Source organism: Cherax quadricarinatus, chromosome 69 (assembly GCF_038502225.1).
Source record: "Cherax quadricarinatus isolate ZL_2023a chromosome 69, ASM3850222v1, whole genome shotgun sequence".
In the NCBI taxonomy this organism is placed as follows: domain Eukaryota; kingdom Metazoa; phylum Arthropoda; class Malacostraca; order Decapoda; family Parastacidae; genus Cherax; species Cherax quadricarinatus.
In genome coordinates this window covers 3,079,079-3,102,110 of record NC_091360.1, presented here as the reverse complement: position 1 = coordinate 3,102,110, position 23,032 = coordinate 3,079,079, and the positions used below count along the sequence as shown (strand labels likewise).

The following is a 23,032-nucleotide window of genomic DNA, read 5'->3' as shown; positions in this document are numbered from 1 at the left end:
TAACGAAAATATTATATTTCATTGTGTTTATTATTAAATTATTGTAAACTTATCTAAAATATATTTAGTTGAATTATTCTAAATTAAATTGCGATTGTTATAAGGTTAGGCAAGTTTTCTAAGGTTCTTTCGGTACGAATTTGGGAGCGTGTATAAAGGTAGAAAGCTGAAAGTGAACATAGAAAAGAGTAAGGTGATGAGGGTATCAAATGATTTAGATAAAGAAAAATTAGATATCAAATTGGGGAGGAGGAGTATGGAAGAAGTGAATGTTTTCAGATATTTGGGAGTTGACGTGTCGGCGGATGGATTTATGAAGGATGAGGTTAATTATTGAATTGATGAAAAAAAAAGGTGAGTGGTGCGTTGAGGTATATGTGGAGGCAAAAAATGTTATCTAAGGAGGCAAAGAAGGGAATGTATGAAAGTATAGTAGTACCAACACTCTTATATGGATGTGAAGCTTGGGTGGTAAATGCTGCAGCGAGGAGACGGTTGGAGGCAGTGGAGATGTCCTGTCTAAGGGCAATGTGTGGTGTAAATATTATGCAGAAAATTCGGAGTGTGGAAATCAGGAGAAGGTGTGGAGTTAATAAAAGTATTAGTCAGGGCTGAAGATGGGTTGTTGAGGTTGTTTGGTCATTTAGAGAGAATGGATCAAAGTAGAATGACATGGAGAGCGTATAAATCTGTAGGGGAAGGCGGGGTAGGGGTCGTCCTCGATAAGGTTGGAGGGAGGGGGTAAAGGAGGTGTTGTGGGCGAGGGGTTTGGACTTCCAACAAGCGTGCGTGAGCGTGTTAGAAGTGAATGGAGACGAATGGTATTTGGGACCTGACGAGCTGTTGGAATGTGAGCAGGGTAATATTTAGTGAAGGGATTCAGGGAAACCGGTTATTTTATATAACCGGACTTGAGTTCTGGAAATGGGAAGTACAGTGCCTGCACTCTAAAGGGATATGTTGTGTAATTTTATACGTATATACTTCTAAACTGTTGTATAATGAGCACCTCTGCAAAAACAGTGATTATGTGCGAGTGAGGTGAAAGTGTTGAATGATGAAAGTATTTTCTTTTTGGGGATTTTCTTTCTTTTTGGGTCACCCTGCCTCGGTGGGAGACGGCCGACTTAAAAAAAAAAAAATAGACATAAATGAACATAAAATATATCTTTAAACGTATAAGAGAAAATTTTAGAAAGGACTTAATTTTAAACGAGTTCTTGCTAAATGACCAGTTTTACCTGTTCGGCATGACATGACATTACACATCAACTTGTTGAAAAAAAAAAAAAAATAATATATATATATATATATATATATATATATATATATATATATATATATATATATATATATATATATTTAACACATCGGTAGAGTGTGTGTACATTATCTCTATCTCTCTATACAAGTCGTGTTTGAAGTGCATTTTGTCACAATATTTTTTTCATAAGATTCCAGGGTAGCAACTCACTTCCCCAGTATTCCAACCTCCCCTCATAGCATACATCAAAGAATCTCAACAATACGATCAAAAAGTCCACGAACTCTTGTTGGTGGCACGAGGACCTGTGTTTACTGTGCATACAATCTCTTTGATGCCTCAACAGTACAACATGGCGCTAGACACTATTCTGGCATAAAAAATACCAGACTTGCCTTTGGGAACACTTCTTTAAAACTCTTACTGTCGCCTCAGTACAAATATTTATTTAAAGCTCTGATATTCGAGAATTATAATGCTGTGATAATTTGTGTGAAGAAAGTTTTCTCGGCTCTTATATCTGTGACCCCCACAAGGGAGGTTCCTTGGTGCTGGTGAGGGGCTCTTGATCTAGGGAACTGGATCTGTGCTCCAGTTCCCTGAATTGAATCTGAATACCTTCCCCCCCACATGAGCTGTATAATCCTACGGGTTTAGTGCTCCTAATGATTATAATTATAATAAAATTGCATCTGGGAGGATGCTCTCAGCTTAAAGAATGAAAAGGCACATTATCGTGTCTAGAAAAACACATAAATAACCCGCACATAGGAGAAAAACTTATGGCGTTTTTGCTCGACTTGGCCCATTAGCTAGTTGCGACTAGTTAATGGTCGGGTTATTTGTGTGGGTTATTTGTGCGGTTTATTTGTGTAGCGTGTTTATTCTCTGCCCAAGTTTACTATACTGCTCTCACATCTCCTTAAGCTAATTCCCCGTCACCTAATTTATATATTGGTTTTAAAGGTAGAGATCTCATTAGTGAACCTAATTTCACACCAAATCTTGAATCATTAAGCTACATCACTAGCCTCTACTATTAGCTCTGGCGCTGAGAAATTGAGGGATAACGAAAACTGTAGTATATCATCGTTATTAGATTACTCATTCAGGGGTACCATTCTTTGGAAATATAAACACATATGCAGTATAATGTGATCCTTTATTGACTACGTTTCGCCCACACAGTGGGCTTTTTCAAGTCACAAGTCAGTTCTGTTTGTGACTTGGAAAAGCCCACTGTGTGGGCGAAACGTAGTCAATAAAGGATCACATTATACTGCATATGTGTTCATATTTCCATTGTGTCGGTATTTTATACCATTTATTTCCACCGGTACCATTCTTTATGGAAGGACATGGGGAAAAAGGGTGTTGCAAGACGGTGTATCTAAAGACACGTGGATATTGGGAAACTGATGGTCCTCGAGTGGATCATTTTAGCAGGGACAAAATATTCTTGAAAATTTTAATTTTCCACTAAAATTAAGATTTTTACTTTACTGAGCCCAGCGCTTTGTGATCCTTTCGGATTTAGCGCTTTCCCAATATATGATAAAAATTTCTGTTTAAACAGACATCTTGCAGACATCCTCGAGTTGACTAGTCTGTGGCTTCTTGTCAATAAGATCTCCCGCTGTACCAACGGTGCAGGGGGTGCCAGTGGTGCAAGTAGTGGCAGCGGTGCAAGTTGTGCCAGCGGCACTAACAGTACTGGTGATACCAGTGGAGCTAGCAGTGCCAGTGGTAGGCACTCTAACCTTTAACATGGAACCACAACTCGTACTGGTGGAGGGGAAAAAAATTACCTGCGTGGAGGGTGCGTATCTCTACTGCCAGTGCCACCTACCATGATCAATTAGACACATATGCAACACTTTTAGCATCTTTATTTTGGAAAGGTTTCGCCACGCTGTGACTTCATCAGTCCAATACAAAGAATGGAGAAGATCAGGAGTTTGAGGTAATTAGTCCCTCAGTCTGAATTCGGCTCGAGGCTGAGGGACTGTAGGGGCTGTAGGGACTTCACCATTCTTCTTTGTACTGAAATGATGAAGTCACTGTGGGACGACACGTTACCATAATTAAAGAAACCCAAATGTTGCCCAAGTATCTAATTTATCATCAACTTGTCGGTTCACTGAACCATTTATCCACGACAATTTTGGGTCCCCTTCGTGGTAAGAACCTTAATGCTGGCGACGAGCTCGTAGTTCAAGGAACCGTAACTACCCTTCCCGTCCTTGGCTCAAACCTGATTACCTTTTATTTCCGAGGTGTTTGAAGAAAGTTACTCGAGGCATCAAGAATGTTTTGATTCAATGGACGTGAGGTTTACAGGAAGGTGAAGACAAATACAGTATAAGGCTCTGAAATTCACTATATTTGCAAGAGCCACCAAACCTATGCAAGTAATTGACGCATGAAGTGGTGGAGGCTCGATCCTCCAGCCACAATACGCGAGATAGAAGTGCATCTCTCGCTGTCAGGATCTTTTCAACGAGTCAGTGTGGATCGTAACACACAAGAGTCAAAGGAAGATCTTTACACTGGAGATATTTATGAAAGATATTTCCTGACTAAATTAAGGACACGCTGATCGTGAACTAAGGTAAAGTTGATTTTATATCTCAAACAACAGGAAGCGACCCAGTGCCCAAAGCTTCACGTCTCACGAAACCTATGTCCAAAGCTTCAAGTCTCATGAAACCTGTGTCCAAAGCTTCAAGTCTCACTAAACTAGTGCCCAAAGCTTCAAGTCTCACGAACACCGTTACAAAGTATATTACAGAGTTACAGGAACGAGGAACGCTGTTGACTTATTACCTTTAAAAATCAACTACACCAATGTCATTAAGGCTGCATTTATACAGAAACAAAAATTTATACGCTTAAGCAGGTCACCCAGCACGCAGGAGCAAGCAGACGGAATCACCATGTTACCCTCAAACAGGTAAACACAACATTAACTAAATGGTTATAACTGACCATAATTTCTAAAAGGGTGGTGTGGTAAGCCAGCGGAAGGCCTCAGTCGGATGACCAAAAGCTCCAAGGGTGGGTCATCATCTGACTAACACCCACGTCAGGAAACACTTATCCTGTTTCCTGCCAAACCCTACCTAACCTAAGGTAAACAGACATCAGGGGTCTACAATTGTGGATCTACAATGGTCGACACTTGTCTCCAAGATGTGGTGCTGACAGCTTCAGGGAGACCCCAAGGACCAACAACTTTTTTTTTTTTATAATTATTTTTTACGCTTGTTTATTATGAGTACTTAGATAATCACGGGAATTATTTTGTTTACCGTCATACCACCTCGCAATTCAAATACCCTCCCTTTCTTGAGTGTTATAAAAATCTTTAGTTACTTAAAGAAATGACAGAGAGAGAGAGAGAGAGAGAGAGAGAGAGAGAGAGAGAGAGAGAGAGAGAGAGAGAGAGAGAGAGAGAGAGAGAGAGAGAGAGAGAGAGAGAGAGAGAGAGAGAAATAAATCATCTTTTTCTAAATGTACAACATTCTTGTTTTGAAGGGAGAGTATTCTTAATATAGAATTTTGGAGAGATAAGCTTCACACGACCTAATTCACCTGCGTGTATGCGACCCAGGAGTGTCACACATCCCTTTTGCTTATGTATATAATATTTTGTGTGTGTGTGTGTGTGTGTGTGTGTGTGTGTGTGTGTGTGTGTGTGTGTGTGTGTGTGTGCGCGCGCGCGCCAGTCGAGAAAACACATCACACACTAAAGCAATATTTAAACTGACAAAGTAGTATTAGAATTAAGAAAGTAAGTGGCAAGATAAATCTTAGTGTAAACAAAACAGATGAAAGGCGCAACTGCCTCAGGAAGACCTATAATTAATGTTTACCAACATGGCCACTTGGTACACATTCTGGGATTTATGTTTCATTTGGCAAATAGAAAGTTTTACACACTTGTGTGAATAAATAAAATAATATGCTGGTTATACCACAGTAAAGAGGAAAAATTTCCTCAATAAAATGCAATAAAACTGCACATTGTGTCTTATTAAAATATTTCTGGGTATGATGAAAGAAGAAATCTGGAAAATTAATGTTTATATGAAAAATACACGACAATGAATGACAAAATTGATTTAATAAGAAATATGGCTACCCTTTGCTTTTATAAACACTGCTACACATTTTGGCATGGAATCGACCACTAATAAAACCATTTTGGTATTTTAAATTTATAATATAACTTCAGAGTTTAGATAATTGATGGAGAAGCATACTTAAGTGTTAAAAGTATTCAATAAATGTGGAAATTATTTCAGATCTCGAATTTATATTTTATGAATATATGCCTATTTATGTTGTCAATATATATTCGTTTTATAAGTTAATTACATAAAGTAGGAATATATCTTTCTGTATGTTATATGGTATAGAATATTCATAGCTAGGTTAAAATAGATGATAGTCGCAGGAGGACGGAAGTGAATAAATACGCGCAAAATATTCACTTAAATCGTTAGCCTTACAGCGAATGAATTAATTTGGTAACTAAGCCCATGATAAATAAGGACTTACGTGAATGTTTGTTTTTTCAGAGCTTATTTATGTCTTCCATATTAAAAAAAAACGCGTTAGTAAATATATTTTCCCAAATATTAAAAGAAATTAACCTTTTTCAGACTGAGGCAACAATGAATCTCAAAACGTCTTTGAAGCCTCAGACTCAGATCATTCATGTGGTTCAGCTATAATTAACGCAGATTCACCAGATTCAGCATTAAGTTGAGGCATAAAAAGGCATAAACCCATGCTTTAATTATGGTTGGTTAATTGGGTTTAAAGTCTGTCTACAACAACAGGGCCATAAAAGCTGCAACTCACTGTACAACACAAGAATATTTTAATCACTAATATCAGAATAAAGCAAACTGTGCGTATACACACTGATATATACAGTCCTTCAAAGCTGTTAAGTGGGATTATTAGCACTCAAACTTGAGGGTTAGGTTAGGTAAGGTTTGTCAGGAAACAGGAGAAGTGTTTCCTGACACGGATCTTAGATGATGATAAACCACTGTAGCTTTTGGTCATCTGACCGAGGCCTTCCGCTGGCTTACCGGTCAACCCCTTTAAAAATTATGGTCATAGTTATAACCAGCCTGAAGGGGATTACTATACGTCCTTTAATATAACAGATCAAAATATTAAAGAAAACGAAACTTCAAATACCTGAAAGAAGATCATGTCTCAGACCGAGCGGCGGGGGCGTTAACCCCCCGAAACCCTCTCCAGGTATACTCCAGGTATGCACTTTAATTAAAGTTAAATCACAGTATGGCAGGTATAATTACTATACCAATTAGCACAAAATCTCCTGATTTTAATTATTAAAATTTTCAAACTTGAAATTCTAAATGATATAACAAAAGTACTTAGATTCTGATGGATGACTTCAGGTACACCCGTAAACTAATAAATGAGTCGTAGTTAAACTCACTGCAAGTTCAATCACCTTCACTTCACAGAACACACTGCCCACTCACGTTCCCCCGAGACCACTTGCTATCTAACACCACACAAAATTTTATACATGATGAGAAGCTTACCAAATTGATCCCTCTTAAATTAAAAAAAAAAAGTATTGTAAGCTCAACCAATATATAATATCGAAATACGTCTTCATTATTTAAATTAACTTAAGGATGTTAAATTATATAAAATAAATGGGCCTTTGTAATTACAAACAACCCGTATTATATTACATCTCACTCAACCAGCCACTCGTCAATTACTCACGCAGGCAAGCTGTCAGACTGATGTATTCTGTATTATTTGATTTATAAACAGGATGTCCATAACGCAGGTACCCTTTTTTATGCATGGGGACATGCTGACAGATATGCTAAAACACGACAGTGGGGACATGCAGTATTTCTCTCAGAGAGAACACATCATTAGCAGTATACTCCTCAGCATGTATACGGACTGCTGAGGTTTACCGGTACATTTTACATTATATAATTTATAACTGGTGACAGTCTAATTAGAGAGATATTTCAATGCACATGTATCACATATCTTAAGTACTGATGTGACATTTATTTCCATTTAAAAAAACTGCCTAATATTAATGACTGGTTAAAGACTGATGTTATCTGATATATTTGTGAAATAATTCATCAATGCCAGCAAATATATTTTGACTTTTCAATAAATTCTTTGAGCTTTCCAAATCCCGTACTGTCACGAAAATATAATTTATCTTTCAAAATTACGAGTGATTATTATTTTTTACTCTTTCAAGGAAAAATATCTTGAAACTAAAGGCTACCCATTCCTTTCGCGAATCAAACCGGATTACCTACCATTCCCTAGGCACTGTATGATCCATAAGGGTTTAGGGCTTCTTGATGGGTGTAATAAAATGCTTATACTTTTTTAATTTAGATATTACAAGCGATCTTAAGTTTAATGAAGCAGCGAATTTGGTCTCGCCATGACATAGAAATTGCAAAGATGGGCGTTACTGATACGTTTTGTCTGTGGATCAGACTTCTTCAGTCTGTATATCAGTGTTATTATATACCGATAAGACACAGATTGTATTGTATGGCATTTTTTTAAGAAAACGTTTCGCTCATCAGGAATTTTATTAAGATGTTTAGCCCACCAGGGCTAAACATCTTAATAAAATACCATAAACATCGTATCGTATCTTTATTTGCATTCCTTAGCCTGACTGAAGAAGTCTTTGCCGTAGGCGAAAAGTCTCAATAAAGTCTCATTTTGCAGCTCTTTTTCGCCACTTGTTGGCTTTGCGCCATATATATATATATATATATATATATATATATATATATATATATATATATATATATATATATATATATGCAAAACAACCACTCTGAAAGAATAGAGAAATTCCAAGCGCTTTCGTGACTACTCACATTATCAAGGAACTATGAAAGTGAAGCATCCAAGGAAGCTATATAAGGGGTCGGCCAGCACCTCACTATCAGATCCCACAACGGTTAAACACGTGACGCGCGGCGAGCCAACTTGGATAGGTCCTTTGCAAAACTCACCCCCAAGCTATTTATTTGTCCAGTGTATTATTAAATTCTACCCAAATTCTATTAATTATAAATGGATCTAATTTATATAAACCAAAGGAAATATTCATATTATTGTCAAAACTGCTTTTTATGAAACAAGATTCAATTATATTCCTGTCGACCATGGACTTGCTTGATACTACTTTCTCAACTTTTTGAAAATCAATTGGATGGTTAAAATCTCTTACATGAATAAATAGAGCATTGGAATCTTGTCCAGTTCTAATGCTATATTTATGTTGTTTTAATCTTAGTTCGAGATTTTTACCAGTTTGACCGTAATAAACTTTATCGCAAATTTTACAAGGAATCTTATAGACACATCCATCAGCATTTTGGGGGGAATTCTTTATCAAAAGTTTTTTTTACTATATCAAGATTTTTGAATACAACTTTAATATTAAAAGTCTTAAGAAGAGAAGGCATATCAACCAAGTTTTCATGGTAAGGGAGAACCAACATATTGCATATATATATATATATATATATGGTGAAGACAAGGCCTCATGAGCATAGCTCTGATCCTTCACATTTAAATGCAGTAATTCTAAATAGGTAATTATTTGTTGCAGGTTTCAATTCCACTTCCTCCTGTAAACGTTTAGACCATTCAACTTAATACATATTTTTCTTTAATGTTTTGAAATTAAATTATTATTATTATTATTGTTATTATTATTATTATTATTATTATTATCGTTGTTGTTGTTGTTGTTATTATTACTGACATCATTTATGCTGCTAATTGTCATAATTCTTGCTTGTATCAAGGTTGTGCGTTCATGCTGATTAAACCCGATTGCCTCTCATTCTCCGATCGCTTTTTAACCCTTACGGATGAACAGCTTATGTGCTGTTGTAGTTATCCTCCAGTAGTCGATAGGCTTCAAACGCAATTAACTAACAAATGATATATTTGTAACTTTCTTTCATCCTGTTAATTACTAAAAATGGAATCACGAGCGGCCACTACGCTCCCTTCCCCTCTGTAAAAAGGGGATTGGAAACAAAATCGCCAGCAGTAGAGCAGTGAGGCGAACCTCCCTCTGGTAATCCCCATGAGGAGGGCTGCCCAGAGAACATGCTGTGGGGATTATATACCAGCTGGGGGGATAAATCTCACCCAGCATCCCCACGGTAATCTCCAAGAGCAGGAGGTAAAAAAAACCCAGCACATGTCGGCTGTGGCAGGGGATCAAGCCAGAGTTGTGGTAAACATTTTCCGAACAGTTACCCTCCGGGTCCTTCAAATTCACCCCTTCTCAAAAAACTGTTTGCTGGAGTTGGGGGCAGTATTTTCCACCCATTTACCCTCCAAGTCACTATCGAGATAATACTAACACAGTCACACAGGTTATGTACACCATGAGTCAAATGTCTCTTATTTTATACATGCTGAGAGTATACTTTAATCTGTTTTAGGGGTAAATGTATTGACTGGTTGTGAACAGGTGAGAAGCAGCCATAATGATTCTCGAGCAGTCGATAGGATTTAAATCCCCGTAACCAAACCAAACACCACGATTATAAACAACTTTCGTAACTATAAGGCTACCCTAAAAATTACCAAACCAGTTCTTTCACCACCACACTATGAGGGTCTAACAAGATTCCATCAGTTAGGTATATTTTTATTCACTTGCATTTGTGGTAACACTGGAGCGCATGCTATCTTAACTTAAATGAACTTACTAAATTAAACGAAACTTGAGAATATATTTGCTTAGTATTTTTATGGATAGTTTTGCTACGGTTCGAGACCTCCCTGTTTCCTGATTCATCCTCAGGGCAAACGTTTTCCAGCCAGTTACCCTCTAGGTACTTAAAAGTTCACCCCAGCTCAAACAATCCTGTTTCCGAATTGGCTGTATCGATGGGCTTAAAGTTGCAAGGGGCGCCTTGGACCATCAGGAGAACTATTCGTACTGTTTTGTTAGGTAAATTCTACTCTTTCAGCCAATGGGATCTTCAACTTTATTGACCTCAGATGTGCCACTTCCTACCTCATCAGTTTGTGTTTGCCTACACTCCGGTTCTACCTTACTTATAATTTTATTATTATATTATATATTTGGATATTTCAGTTACCACGTGTGGCACATTTGTCTTATTCCTTATCTCCATATATATTTAGAGAGAGAGAGATGGCAGTCAGTAGGACTCGATCCCACTTACACAGGGAGGGGCGAGGTTCCCAAAGTTACGCTCTTATCCACTCGGCCACAAATGCCACATAAGCTGGGCAGCCTGGTTCACAAGCCATGTTTCTCCCCAGCCCGGGCACGTCAGTGAGCCTCAAGCATGGATTCAAGCTACTTCAATCTCCTCATGTATGTTCTGACATCACGAGCGATTTTTTTACATCACTGCACCACGCAGAAACAGGCGGGTATGTAGAGACAGCGGTGCATTGATATATTACACACACACACACACACACACATGTATATATATATATATATATATATATATATATATATATATATATATATATATATATATATATATATATATATATATATATATATATATACATATATACAGGGGTGAGACCACCTAACACCCTGGCTAGGGTGACACTACGTAACACTCTGGACTCAGCTAAGTCTTCCCCTAGCTAGCCTGGACTGCGAGCTTCCACGAACTAAGTCTAACTCTCACTAACTGGCCGGTCCCTTCTCGGACCACTTGACAAACTAGACTTTGTTAGCTAAGTTACAGTTTCTAATCTGATTCTGATCGAATTCCTTTCCCTTCCCTTTCCCTCTACCATTCTCCCCTCCTCACCTTTACTCTCCTCTCCCCTTTAACCATTTAATTCAATGCCAATATTTTTTTCTTCACAATACACTTCCGTTTTCAATGAGACAAATTCTCATTCCTTATCTGACAAATATTGACAAATTCCTCTAACATCGTCAAGTCACTCAGAGTTAACTAGCAATAAGTAGTGATGAGTCTCATTAATAATTTTGTACCAAAAGAACCTTAGAAAACTTACCTAACCTTATTATAACAAGCGCAATTTAATTTAGCCTAATCCAACTGAATATATTTTAGATAAGTTTACAATAATTTAATGATAAACACAATGAAATATATTTTTTTCCGTTAGGTTCAGAATGGCTTTTTCGAAATTGTTGCATGCACAAATTTTCACTTGCCTTATTCGGCAAGAAGAGCGTTGCTTTTTAAACCAAAATCGCAAGTTTTACCTAATCGGCACGAAATACATATCATCACTTTATATAAAGTGTAAGTAATCTATAGTTCAACACTAAATATTCAGTAAATCATCTATATGTCGATGTTTCAGTCTCTCCTAGATCATTTTCATTTTAGTCGAGGATCGCTCGAAACGTAGTCTGCAGTTTCCTCTCCAAAGTGTGGGTTAGCTGTGAATTGTTCGTGTTGCTCTTCATTTTTGTGAACTGTTATAGGCCTAGCTTCTCCCTACGAGCCCCGTGAGGGCGGGGAATGTGGCTAGGCCTGGGGACAGTTGGTCCCAAAGATGAGGGGGTACTTGTACCTCCTCCCATGGGAGACTTAAGTCTCGAGACACTCCCCAGATAGGGAGCCAAGGCCGGGTCACCACTACTTGGAAAAGACCCGGGCCGGGAGAATACCGGCGAATAAAAAAAAAAAAAAACTGTTATGGAGAGGTTACTGGTAAGCGATCGCCGGGCGAGATGTCGTTATTGACAAGAGCGAAGACAAGTATACCGGCTACAGAACATGCTATTGTTGAGACTATGTTTCGCTCTGTCTAACACCAAGTGTGGCTGGTACCATTTCTGCTTTTCCCCCAGAAAGGGAAAGAATATTTTCCCTATTCAAAGAGCTGGTACTTTTTTTTGACAGTTTTCTGTGTGTGCCTCGAGAGCTTTTCTGAAATTAAACATCGTCATGGTACTCTACCTAAAATGTTTATTAAAGAAAGATTTGCTCTGTTTGAAGCTTTCTAATGATTTTACAAAGCTCTACACAGGGCGAAACGTTGTCCCAATTAAAAGCTTCTCCAGGAACGTGTGTATCTGTGATCACTGGGGATCGGTTGCTTGGGAACGGTCGTCAAGGATTGGTAGCTAAGGCTGGTCGCTGTGAGCTGTAACTTGTGATCAGTCTGAAGATTAACAGAGAGCAAGCAATCTGCGAGGTTTGGTACGGGGGGGAGGTGAGGAGGTTTAGAGTGTTTAGTAACAGCCTGATTGGTCAATGATCGGTGGCTACAGCCTCGAAACTACTACAGGAATAATGGACTGATCACATCACTTGTACCCCTCCACTGTTTCTGCTGTCTCCTTGTTTAGTAACCTCTGTATTCCACTGAAGAAGCGTACTGATACATGACATGTTTTCGATAAGCCATGTTCAGATATGTTACACATATCTCTCTCGTCTGTTCTTTGTAGACGCTGGGGAGTGGTTGCCCTGGAGAATGGTCGCTGAGAAGTGGTCGTTAGGCAGTTGTCGCTGGGCAGTGGTCTTTAGGCAGTGGTCATTGGGTAGAGGTCTTAAGCAGTGGTAGTTGGGCAGTGATCGTTAAGTAGTGGTTGTTAGGTAGTGGTCGCTGGATAGTGGTTGTTAGGTAGTGGTCGTTGGGTAGTGGTCGTTGGGTAGTGGTCGTTAGGCAGTGGTCGTTGAGCAGTGGTGGCTGGGTTGTCGTAGCTGCGGGGGAGCATCAAAGCATTACGAGACTGGCTCCAGTCATCAACTGGATAATGATTTTGGAAAATTGAAGGATTTACAGGTATTATTTACTCTGTAGGATGCAGGCAGGGTAACTACGAATGCACAGATATTTTTCTATTTTTTTCTCTCTTTCTCTATATCATTTTTAAATAAATGTGAGAAAACAAAATGGAATGCATAAGTTAATATTTTGATTAAGAGGTAATGGTCAGACAATTCTTTTTTTTACGCCGAATGAGTTTAAACTTGAAAGTTGTCGAACTGGTAACATTTTTCATCCCATAGACATCCTGTACAAGTTGCTTCCTTGATGTTTTTCTCAACATTTATGCTATCATAGTGGTTAATAACAGATTAAAAAGCACATTTTTGTGTCTGGTACAATTAAGAGTCGCTCTACCGTGTCTGGTACAAGTAAGAGTCACTCTACCGTGTCTGGAGCAATTAAGAGTCTCTCTACCGTGCCTGGAACAATTAAGAGCCACTCTACCGTGTCTGGAACAATAGTCACTCTACCGTGTCTGGAGCAATTAAGAGTCATTCTACCGTGTCTGGAGCAATTAAGAGTCTCTCTACCGTGCCTGGAACAATTAAGAGCCACTCTACCGAGTCTGGAACAACTGAGAGTTACACTACCGTGCCTGGAACATTTAAAAGTCACTCTTCTGTGGCTGGAACAATTAAAAATCACTCTTCCGAGAGTGGAAGATTTAACAACTAAACCACAAATTGGGACTGGAAACTAGACAGTGTTTCGGTCGTCGTAGGTTTACAAATTCAAAAGCGTTACCGTAATGCTTTCGTATTTAAATTTGATGCACTGCACTATGATTTGTGTCAATTATTTTGATTTGTTCCAATTTTGCTGATTTGTGTCAAGTACCTTTAATATGTTTGCAATACCATGGTTTATTTCCATTACCATGATTTGTATCCAGTATTATGCCCCAATCTTGAATTGTGTCCGGTACCCACATACTCCTGAACAGTAGCTAATAAGCTTTGATCCAAGGAAGGGGAGGCGGGAGTCAGGTGAGACTTCCTCTCTACCTGAGCTTCGTTACTTTCCACTTTAAACTCTTCTTACCGAAAGGTTTCAGACCCATTTATTGATCAGCTCCTTAAAGTTACTTTGTTCATTAAATACTTGAACATTTTCTGCTTTCACAGGGATATATATATGAGGATGAGGGTCCCTATAACAGTTCTAGAGGTGGTACCTTTATATATATATATATATATATATATATATATATATATATATATATATATATATATATATATATATATATATATATATATATATATATATATATATATATGTCGTGCCGAATATGTAAAACTGGTCAATTAGCAAGAACTCATTTAAAATTAAGTCCTTTCTAAAATTTTCTCTTATACATTTAAAGATATATTTTTTTCATAAATGTTAATGTAAAAATTTTTAATTTTGCACCAAAAGAATCTTAGAAAACTTACCTAACCTTAATAACAAGAGCAATTTATTTAAGCCTAACCCAATTAAATATATTTTAAGTACTTTTACAATAATTTAGTACTAAACAAACACAAGCTAATATATTTTTTTCGTTAGGTTCAGAATGATTTTGGCGAAATTATTGCATACACAAATTTTCACTTGTCCTATATGGCTAGAAGAGCGTTGCTATTTAAGCCAAGATCGCAAGTTCTGCCTACTCGGCACGACATATATATATATATATATATATATATATATATATATATATATATATATATATATATATATATATATATATATATATATATATATATATATAGTGGAAATATAGCCTCAACGATGCTTCAGAGTGTGTCAGGGAAGGATAGAGCCCGCCTGCTGGCAGTGAGAGCCCCTCATGCTGGGGACTTTCTGTTGGCTGTTCCCAACTCCAGCCTTGGCACACGCCTCGACCCACAGACCATCCGCATCGGTGTTGCCCTTCGACTTGCCGCCCCTATTCTCGCCGAACACAGGTGTATTTGTGGCAGTGAAGCAGCAGACCGATTCGGGTACCATGGTCTTGTGTGCCGTAAATCCGAGGGAAAGATTGCAAGACATGAGGAGGTTAATAACATTATCAAGAGGAGCCTCACAACAGCTGGATGCCCAGCAGTAAGGGAGCCACCCCAACTATGCAGATCTGATGGCAGCCAGAAGCGTCCAGATGGTATCACCCTTCAAGCCTGGACAGATGGGAAGCAGGTGGTGTGGGACTATACATGTGCATCTACCTTGGCTGATACCTATCTCCAATACACCAGGGAGGAAGGAGGGGCAGCTGCCAGCTTTAGGGAGTCCCAAAAGTCTAGAAAATATGGAGAACTTGCCCATCATTATATGTTTGTTCCCATAGGCTCAGAGACCCTTGGCTCATGGGGAAAGAGTGCATCTAATTTCCTTAAGGAGCTGGGAAAAAGACTCATCAGGGTAACTAGGGATCCCAGGGCAGCTAGTTTTCTGTTCCAGCGGCTCAGCGCGGCTGTTCAAAGGGGTAATGCATGCTGCATTTTGGGCACACGCCCCAGCTCTGAGGAGCTGGATGAGATTTTCGCCTTATAATCGGTGATACACACGTAACAACATGTACCGTATATGCCACCTTTATATCAACAATGTATCTCTTAAATCTTCTGTGCCATATTATGTAATAAAATATTCCTATTTGTAAAAAAAAATAGTTTAAAAGATGGGGTGGTAGGGGAAGTGGAATATTCAAATGGCTTCAGGAAGAAATCCAAATATTCTTCCTTGAAGCCTTTTTATCCACTTCTCCGAGGCTATGGGTCCCACAATTTACACCAGAGGTGGACCCCAAAAATATATATATATGTATATGTATATATATATGTATATATGTATATGTATATATGTATATATGTATATGTATATATGTATATATGTATATATATATATATATGTATATATGTATATGTATATATATATATATATATATTATATATATATGTATATATATATATTATATATATATATGTATATGTATATATATATATTATATGTATATATATATATATATTATATATATATATATGTATATGCATATATATATATATATGTATATATATATATATATATATATATATATATATATATATATATATATATATATATATATATATATATATATATATTCTAAGGTCTCACCTCTAGAACTGTTATGGGGACCCTCATCCTCAGAGAAAAGAATAAACTTGCTTCAGGGAAAACTCAAGATTCTCCCTGAAGCTGTTTGAGAATTTTCTCCTACTACCCCCTATATTATGTATATATATATATTATTTAAAGACAAAATACATTGACAAAACATTCACAAAAATATGATACAAAGTAAAACAACATCGCAAACTTTCAGTTGGTGACTTTTAGCTGAAAAATTGTCAGCTGGTGCCTATCAGTTGAAAAGGTATCAGCTGGAGCTCATCAGCTCACAGCTGGTAGCCATCTGTTAGTAAACAGTCAGGTCGCGTGACTAGAGTCTCCCACTGAAAACTTTCCTGCGACTCATGCCGAGACATCGCTTCCTGACATCTGTTGATGTCAGGAACCCAGCCACGGCTATGAAGTGCAATATTTTTCCGTCTGTGGTGAATCCTGGATAAAGGCATAAGCAAAGTCAACTACACTGTATCGGCTTGAAAAAGCCACTGGTTGGAGAAACGTTTCCATACTGAAGATGCCCTGAGATAAATATTTCGAAAATATTTTGCTTGTTTTGTTAATTATGATCATTCTGACAACTGTTTTATAAATATTCTAATATCTAGGAGCTTGCTGGGTGCCATAGTTTTGTCTTATCTGGTCTGTTGAGTTGCACGTGTAAACCAAACTTTGGAGCCTCACAGTCTAGGTTCGCCTCTACACGAGACAAAATTCAATTTTAAGAACTCTCAGCACCAGTCAAGACATGATAAAGTTCCAGAAAATAAAATTACCGCCGTAATAAATGTCTTTTTAGTTACTCTTGTGGCTATTTACATGGAATTATGGCATTTAAGGTCATTATCATTAAGCCAGTATTGATCATTACTGTATAAATAATAATCATTAAGACTTTTTTGGACAACAACAACATCAATGTTTCAGGAAAACAGTATTGGTGAATTATAGATTATTATACTGTGCCATTTGCTTTATATTATTTACATATTTACATACTTAGCAGGTATGAAAAATTACCACAGTGAAAATAGGAAATATAACCTGAGCGCTTCCATGTGTTTAAACACATATCTTTAGAGGAATAGGAAGAAAAGGTAAGAGAAGCACATTTTTTATGTTAAACATTGAGGTGACACTTTACTCAGAGAAGGTGTATATAAAACCTGACATGGGATATGTTTTGAAAACGAGCAGCAGGGGGGGGGGGGATATCTGGAACCATTACCTCATGAAAGTCAAATAAATTACGTTTACACTAGAAATTCTGTCAAGTTGAGAATCATGGATCGTCAGACGTGAGGACTTACCATCAGTTGCCTCAATACAGCATGCCCATCAGCCAGTATGAGGATTTCATGACACCACTTTAGATCCACAGTAGAGCTTCGATTACCTACACATTCACTCACAATCGCTTGCAACAATCGTGGCAACTCTCGTTTCACTGTATAGTATTGCGTGAAGCGCAAAACCCTTGAGGGTTATTCAATGCAAGAGCAGAAGCAGCTTAATCCCCAATCAGGTAATGGAGACCCTTGTCTCTCACCATTGAGGCTAATGGCGATAGTTGGAACTCTCCTTTCAGCTAGGACGTGTCCACCCTGCTGTTGTCGACCTATTGTTTATCAATGTCAGGGAACTCGGGATTACAAACATTGTGATGTCGCTCTAGCCCCTCTCCGTCTACTTGAGTTGGAATACACACATAACACGAAAATCTTATATGAATTATATACAATGCTGCCACATTGATGAACAGAACACATGTGCAGTACATAAGTATCTTTATTGCAGAAACGGTGCAGCAATAAAGATATCTAAGTGCTGTACATAACTTTTTCATGAAGGTCTATAAGTGAATGTAGAGGATTAAATAAGTATACCTTTCACCATTTAAACTTATATTCCAATTTCATTTGGTTGTGTTATAGATCATTATAATCATTCTCCCTATCACATTACATCATTTCTCTGCCAGTAACACTGTATAATTGATACTTTACCAGTAAGTGTATATTCGCTGAACTTTCAGTATTAATGTAAAAAAATATTTTATCTCCTCATACATTTGTATATTATTTTTCCAGTCCAAAATTTCCCTGACAGAAAGTGTCGATTAAGTGAAGTACAAATGGTCTTATGTGATCTATCAGGAGTTGAAGAGTAGTGTACTGCTGTACACTAATAGCCCCATTCAGGGCAGGTAAAACTGCAAATATAGAGAATGTACAGATAACTATCGCTGCACGTATTAGTTCTGTCATGTACTTTAATTACTGGAACGCAGGCGAGAAAAATGCATCATAATCTGTACTTGCAAAATCCTAGAGGGACTGGTCCTAAAATTGCATCCAGAAATCACTTCCTACAAAATCAAAAGACTTGGCAGACAGTGCAATATATCCCCAATGACAAGCAGGGGTGCCATGAGTACACTAAGAGAAAACAAAATAAGTGTCAGGGGTCCAGGATTATTCAACAGCCTCCCGTTACATACATAAGGGGAATTACCAATAGACCCCTGGCTGTCTTCAAAAGGAACTGGGCAGATACCTAAAGATATTACCCGGTCAACCGGGCTAGGGTTCGTACGTTGGATTATATGCGGCCAGCAGTAGCAGCCTGTTTGATCAGGCAGTGATCCACCGGAGATCTGGTCGAGAACCGGGACAACCTTCAGGCATACTCCACAGGCAGATAGTGTAGAACTTACCCTAGGAAGAGACCTAAGAGCAACTTGCAAATGGTCCAAGTCGGATCTAAATGTAGTTATAAGCTTCCTTCTCCTATATGCAGGTTATTTGTGTATTGTTCCAGTCAAGGTATTGTGCATTTTTATGCTTTGAGAAACCTAAAGACCTCGTGTTTTCTTGGGTTGATCACAGTCTTGGGATAATAAAGAAAATTTTCATCTTTTTTGTCTGCCGACCGTTCTTCAAGTAGGGTGCCATTATGGAAATAAATGGTATAAAATACCTACACAATGGAAAAATAAACACAGAAGCAGTATGTGATTCTTTACTGACTACGTTTCGCCATTATCTTGATCCTAGAAATTAATGCAATCTTTTTTACCCTTCCTTGAGTCATAACTGATTATGTACTGTCGCCATGACGCTGTATGACTCTAACAGATTGTTGCCTCCTCATTAATGCAATAAGAGTAATCTATGTAACCTGACTGCGGACTATCATGCAGAATGAGGGAGTAACAAACATGACCACTCATTCCACAGTTTCGTTAACTCTAGCTCTACACTCTAACAGGTGTGTAAGGTGACAACTTACTGGTTTGGGAAGCAACGATGACAGGTGTGGGAGGGAGCAGCAACTGACAGGCGTGGGAGACAGCAGCAAGTGACTGATGTGGAAGTCAGATAACTTACAGCTGTGGGATGCAGGTGACTGACAGGTGTACGAGACAGACGGTGCTGGAGTCACATGTGAGGGTGATAATACGCCCTCCTTTTGAGTTGAAATGAGGGAAAAACATTGCCTTAGCCCCTCAGCACGCCACGCAAAATATGCATAAAATATGTTTTCAGATTCACGACGAGAAAGACATCAGAATTCATGGAGATTCTCCTTCTTCTCTGACGTGGAAGTGAGAGGAAGAGTCAAGCGTCGACTCAAGAAAGATGCATCAGAGAAATAATATCTCACAGGGCTCTTAAGATAAGCAGAGCCTTGAAAAGGAATGCGGATAATCTGCTGCTTTGGTAAGCTCAATATTACCATCTTACTGTAAACTTATAACACTCAATCCTGCACACACACACACACACACACACACACACACACACACACACACACACACACACACACACACACACACACACACACACACACACACACACACACACACACACACACACTTTAAACGTGTCTTTTCTAATATACATAATCGAAGAAGGAATGCAGTTAATTTTTTGGTAGCACTAGCAGCGCTAACTGGTGGTTGTTGTAGCACCAACTCGAGATGGTGACTGTTGCAGCACTAACTGGAAGAGATGGTGGTTGTTGCACCACTGACTGATGAAGAGGCGTTTTTTTGCAGCACTAACTGGTGGTTGTTGCAGCATTAACTGGAAAAGATTGTGGTTGTTGCAGCACTTGCTGGAGGAGATGGTGGTTGTTGCAGCACTAACTGGAAAAGATGGTGGTTGTTGCACCACTAACTGGAGGAGATGGTGGTTGTTGCAGCACTAACTGGAGGAGATGGTGGTTGTTATAGCACTAACTGGAGGAGATGGTGGGTGTCGCAGCGCTAACTGGAGGAGATGGTGGCTGTTGCAGCACTAACTGGAGGAGATGGTGGTTGTTGCACCACTGACTGGTAAAGAGGCGTTTTTTTGCAATACTTACTGTTGGTTGTTGCAGCACTAACAGAAAACATTGTGGTTGTTGCAGCACTTACTGGAGGAAATGGTGCTTGTTGCAGCGCTTGCTGGAGGAAATGGTGCTTGTTGCAGCGCTTGCTGGAGGAAATGGTGCTTGTTGCAGCACTTACTGGAGGAAATGGTGCTTGTTGCAGCACTAACTGGAAAAGATGGTGGTTGCTGCACCACTGACTGGTGAAGAGGCTTTTTTTTGCACCACTAACTGGTGGCTATAGCGGTACTATAGCCACCAGTTAGTGGCCGTCAGCAGCATCAAAGCAGTGTTGAAGAGAGGGCAGTGAGAGAGAAAATCTTCCTGGGCAAGCACATGGGAGAGCCATCAGAGAGCGGTGGCCTCGTGTAATTAAGTAATGAGATTCCTTTTATGTTTCTGTCGTGGGTAGTCTGAGGACCTCTTCAAGACCTCACCTAATCTCAAGACTCACGACTGCGTTATCTGTGTTCTTCAAGACCCACCCAGGTGTTATTTAGCTTCAAGACAGAGCTACGCATTATCCTGGCTCTTCAAGACCCACTCACGTGTTATTTGTGTCCTTTAAGAGTCGTCTAATCGTTATTTGGACTCCTTAAGCGTCACCCAAGTATTTTCTGGTACTTTTAAGACCCACCCAAATGTTATCTGGGATCTTTAAGACCCACCCAAGTGTTATCTATATTACGAAAGGACAGACTAGGCGTTATCTGTCTTCAAAATCAGACCACATGTTATCTATCTTCAAGATCAGACCACATGCTATCTATCTTCAAGATCAGACCACATGTTATCTATCTTCAAGATCAGACCACATGTTATCTAAGTTCTTCAAAAATTACCCGAGCATTATTTGTGTTATTCAGGAACATAATAAGCATTACCTATATTTTTCAAGAACGGACAATATCATATCTAAGTATTTCAAGAACCACCTAGGCATTATCTCCGATATTGAAGAACATGCCAGACGTTATAAATGCTCTTGAAGAAAACATACTAGGCTTTATCCGTGATCAAGAACAAACCAGGCGTTATCTATGTTTAAGAAAAGACCAAACGTTGTCTACAAAGAATAAAAAAGACACAATACCGTCACTGAAAGAATATGAAAATAACCCTCTATTTCTCAATGTTTTTAACACTCCTTTTCCTTCAATTAAGTATGAAGCTGAATGGGAATCTAACTCTTTGCTTCCTTTTCTTGATGTACATGTCCATCGCTTTTCTTTTTCCGTTTATGAGCCAGTGCACAGTGCCATGTACATTCACAAGAGAGATGTTGTTGCTCTTTCTCTGTGTCCTATGTATCTGTGACCCTCAGTTTCTTGACTCAGAAATTTCCACTCTTCGCAGTTCCTGCTCTCCCCTTGGTTACCTATCTGATTTCATAAACTCTGCCCACTCTCATGCCAAACTGACTTTCTTCTTCCTCAAACTCTCCTATCCTGTGAAATCTCTTATACTTTACCTTCTCTGTTTCCAGCCTTCCAAATATTAACAACACTCTCCGTTCTTTAGACTTATTTTTTTCCCTCCACACTAACACTGTAGTAATCTAGTTCGTACGTTTCCTCCTGCCACTGATGCTTCAAGAGTCCATTCCATTTCCTGCTCCTCTTATCCTCTCCAATACTTTATAGAAACTGCCCTCTCTCTCTCTCTATCTCTGACAGACTTAAAGAATGCACAGTCTTTTTAACAGACTTAATGAGCACAAAATCTTTCTCATAGACTTAAAGAGCAAAAAAAAAAATAAATAAATAAAAAAAAAATGTGCTGGGCTTGATGAGACTAACAATACTCTTCTGGCCTTTTCGAAATCACAGTCCTCTGTCAAAACTGTCTACCATTCTTCAAGCCTTCAAAGACGTTGTCTTGTTGAAGCATCCCTAATGCTCAACATTCCTAATATAAATCTTAGTCTTGGCTTTGTCTCTGGAGATACTTTCCTATCCCATTACACTGTCGAATGCTCCTAACTTCAGAGCACTCGTGGCTTGACCTGATCATTATCTTCTCCTTTCCTAACCCCTTCACCTTTCTCATATTTGCATTACCTTTCCTGCCTTCTCTCTAGGTGGGTTCTGTCCTTTGGGGGTTTTGTACTGCAGGGATTTTGTCCTATCCCCGTGGGCCATTAGCTCTCCTGCAGTACTCTTCTATTCTCTCGATCATTTAGATTACCTCCAATATTATTTCTACTACTACCACTGTTTCTTCTAATATTTCTGCCCCATTTTTCACTACCTATACTACAGTTACTCTCTTTTTATTGCCTCCTTAACTACTGTTGCATTACTACGACTACTACGACTACTACCACCACTACTACTACTACTGCTACTACTGTCATTACTACTGCTGCTGATGCTGCTGCTACTAATATCTATCATTTTGTCT

The 23,032-nt window shown here is 38.6% G+C and overlaps 1 long non-coding RNA gene across 2 annotated transcripts in view; it reads right to left on the bottom strand.

Annotated features, from left to right (window-relative positions):
• LOC128701866 (uncharacterized) overlaps positions 1-23,032 on the bottom strand; it is a 328,709-nt gene that overhangs the window by 98,890 nt on the left and 206,787 nt on the right. The window contains exon 1 of one of the 2 annotated variants that reach the window (XR_008408972.2): positions 6,482-6,802. The exons of the other annotated variant lie outside the window; for it this stretch is intronic. This is a non-coding gene — a long non-coding RNA (uncharacterized lncRNA). Of the gene's footprint in view, positions 1-6,481; positions 6,803-23,032 lie in introns of those variants that run through there. 2 annotated transcript variants of the gene reach the window in all.